This window comes from Mirounga angustirostris, unplaced genomic scaffold (assembly GCF_029215605.1).
Source record: "Mirounga angustirostris isolate CCGP_5_RB_7025 unplaced genomic scaffold, mMirAng1.0.hap1 SCAF_6, whole genome shotgun sequence".
NCBI classification, from domain to species: Eukaryota; Metazoa; Chordata; class Mammalia; order Carnivora; family Phocidae; genus Mirounga; species Mirounga angustirostris.
Window position 1 is genome coordinate 146794441 of NW_026991714.1, and position 3581 is coordinate 146798021.

General features: G+C 41.2%; 1 long non-coding RNA gene across 1 annotated transcript; it reads right to left on the minus strand.

Moving 5' to 3' along the window:
- Positions 1 to 216: 216 nt before the first annotated feature.
- On the minus strand, positions 217 to 1749 carry LOC123845573 (uncharacterized). Its single transcript, XR_006791065.2, has 3 exons — positions 1729 to 1749; positions 963 to 1071; positions 217 to 314 (listed from the first exon to the last, which is right to left on the minus strand). It is a non-coding gene; the product is annotated as an uncharacterized LOC123845573 (long non-coding RNA).
- Between the last annotated feature and the right edge of the window lie 1832 nt (positions 1750 to 3581).

Sequence of the window (3581 nt, forward strand, 5' to 3'; positions counted from 1 at the left end):
AGGTCTGTCTCTTCCTTTTGGATTTGCAGTTGAGGACAAGTGGTGGGGCGTGAGTGCTCCCCCGGTCGGCCCCCAACTCCATTTTAGGGAGGACTCCCTTTACTAATATTCACAGCAGTAATGACTTCCTGCAGGCTTAAGCCTGATGTCACTAGTCTCTGGTGCCTCGGTATCCCATTTTTGTCTCCTCAATCCCGCCGTGCATCCAGGCTTCATTCAAGTCACTTCATCTGTGTGTGCCTCTGTTCCTGCTGGGTCCCTGACTGACACAATCCTCCCCAGGCCTCGTGAGGGGAGAATTACTCTCCTCCATCCTGCAGCAGAGGGAACCAGAAATAGTCCAATCATTTGCTGATAGTCACCCCCTTAACAAGTGATTGAATCGGGAATTTAAGCTCCAACTGTCCAGCTGCAAAATCTCTGCCTCCAGTATGCCCTTCACAATCTCAGGGCCAAGGAAATCCTGGCCCACCACATGGTCCAAGAAGCACTCAGCCGAGTGTGGAGTAAGAGTGTAGCACAAGCCCCAGGTGCTGGTCATGAGGGGCTCTAGTGGGGGTGGCTTTCACCCAGCAAATCTCTAGTCCTTCCTTCCAATGGGATTGCTTAAGATCTAGGTTCCTCAAATTCAGAAATTCTGGAGCTGCTCCTGTGGTCACCTAATGCATGAAGAGAAGGAGAGCAATCTTTTCATTTGCATGAAGAGAAGCTCAATGCAAAAGGCCAAGAAGCTAAGCCTAGGAAGAAACTGCCCTGTCCCCCAGCCCACCACTACCATGTTCATGGGGCTGCCACACTCTGGCCCAGAATCAGAAGAAAGGGTTTAGAAAGCCTGAAGCTCAGGCCTTCCCCTGTCTCTCCCCGCTGTCAGGGTGCAGGGCTGTCTAAAACACCAATGCCAAATGCAGTTGGTCCACAAACTCGGGGAGGCCCTAGGGATGGCAAAGTCAACCTATACCTACCTGTAGCCCGTTCTCAGGCAACCAAACCCCAAAACAGGAGTCTCACTGCAGTTTCTGTAGGAGAACATCCCCTCATCTCCCCACATCACCGAGCTTGATAGCATAGAGACTAAAAATATAATAAGAAAGTAATGTGAATTTAGCAAGTTAAAAAATTTAATAAATTCCTAGAAAAAATAAAAAATGCCAAAGTTGACACGAGAGAACCCAAACAAGAGAGAACCCAAAGTTAAAATGGGAGTCAACTAGTCTTTATAAAGTAGTTCCAGTGGGTTTACAAATGAATTTGCCACATTTTTTAAAAAGCCCAAATTCCCATCTTACGGAAGTTTTATTCTGGGAAACAAAAAAAGTGAAAGCTGCTTAAATCGTTTTATGTGGCTAATGTAATCTTGATTCTAAAATCAGAGAGTGGCAACATAAGACTATAATGGGCTCATTTCATTATGAACATAATGAACAAAAAATCCTTAAGTCAAATATTAGCTAATTGAATCCAATAGTTTCTTTTTATATATGGTACAAGGAAGACACTCTTGTTTTAGGAACACAAGGATAGTTCAACAGAAGAAAAAAAAAATCTATGTAATTCATCACATCAACAGACTAAAAGACAAAAATTATATGATTATATGAATCAATGAATCGTCAATAAAGTATCTGAATCAGAATAGCATTTCTTAAAATTCAACACCCATTTAGGGAAGAAACCCTTAGCAAACTACAAATAAAAGGGAAGTTTCTTATCTTGATAAAGGCTATATACCAAAAATCCACAGCAAACATGATAAGTAATGGAGTCAAGTTAGATGCATTCTCTTTAAGACTGGATTCAAGGCCAGATGTCCACCATCATTGTAATTACTTCCTATGGTTCTAGAAGCTGTAGGCAATGCTACAGGGAAAGAAAAGGACAGAAAATGTGTACATTTAAGAAGGAAAGAGAAAAAAATCTTTATTATTAGAGATTAATAATCTTATCATTTCTCCAGGAAAGACCATTAGAATCATCAGACAAAATAAAACATAGTTTTGCAAGATAGAATAATAAAAGATAAATTTTTTAAAAATCAGTAACATTTCTCTACACCAGTAACATTTCTCAAACCAGAAAATATAATACAAGATAAGATAAATTCACAATATTAGCTAATCAAAGCTGGAATTATTTTGGAATTTGTCTAACCAAAAATACAGGGGCTCTGCAAGGAGGCAGTCTTGAAATTTAATAAAGTACATGGAAAATGTCCTGAGCAAATGGCAAGATACTCCATACTCTTTCATGGCCTACTTAGCATCTATAAAGATTCAATTCTCCCCACCCCCAAACACACACACACAGCACCACACACACAAATTAATCTAGAAATAAAATAATTATAAGTAAGTTATATGCAAGAAAAAATCCATTTGGATTTTTTTGAGAAATTCAGTAAGCTTATTTTAAAATATATATGGAAGAAAGGAGTCCTAAAATAGCTAAAATGGCCTACATTTACCTGACTAGGTATTAGGACACCTTACAAAGCCACAGTTCAAAAAAAGGAAAAGAGAAAAAAGGAATAGAATTCATGGTATGAGCACAAAACAAGCCACAGACTCAGGTAGCAAAAGGGAGAGCTTAGGTACAGAGTTACATGTAGTACATCGAGAACAATGCACAACATGAGAACATTTTTATGAATCCAGGTGGAATCCTCACCATACGGCCTTGGGAGATCCCGCTCTCTGTGGCAGAAAACTTAGTGTGGATCCTGGTCTAACACCGCTCGCAAAGGTGAACACCAAATGGATGAATGAACTAAATGTGAAAAGTGAGACCATAAAGATAATGGAAATATCTTTGGGACCTAGAGATGGGACAAACTTCTTAAATAAAACCTCAAAAGTACAAACCACCAGGAGAAAATAAGAACACGAATAATTGGTGAACTTGCTTATATTGAGAAACACAATTTTTTTTTTTTTAAGATTTTATTTATTTGACAGAGAGACACAGCAAGAGAGGGAACACAAGCAGGGGGAGCGGGAGAGGGAGAAGCAGGCTTCCCGCCAAGCAGGGAGCCCGATGCGGGGCTCGATCCCAGGACCCTGGGATCATGACCTGAGCCGAAAGCCGACACTCAACAACTGAGCCACCCAGGTGCCCCGAGAAACACAACTTTTGTTCCACAAAGGACACAAATGGGCGGGCAGCCAACACATTGGGAGGTGACCCAGCAACGTCTCAATCGGACCCAAAAATCATATCCATGATACATAAGGAAGGAGAAAAGGAAAAGCCCTAATAGCAAAACAGCAAAGAATATGAACAGGCTACCGACAGAAAACTCAAAAGGCTAATGATATATAAAGAGATGCATAGTCCTTAGTAATCAGGGAAATTCAAATTTAAATGAGGAGGTATCCACTGGCAACCATCAGCTGGACAGAAATGAGAAAGCTGGGTCATGTCAAGTGTTGGTGACAAGGTGGGGGTCACAGGAACCCTCAAGCACTGAGCAGGGCACGGAGACAGGTGACATCAATCTGACAGGCAGACTAGACTCATATGCCCTGATGCATTCCAAATGCACACACGGCCACCAAGCTTGAATGCCCATTATTTGTTTAAGAGAA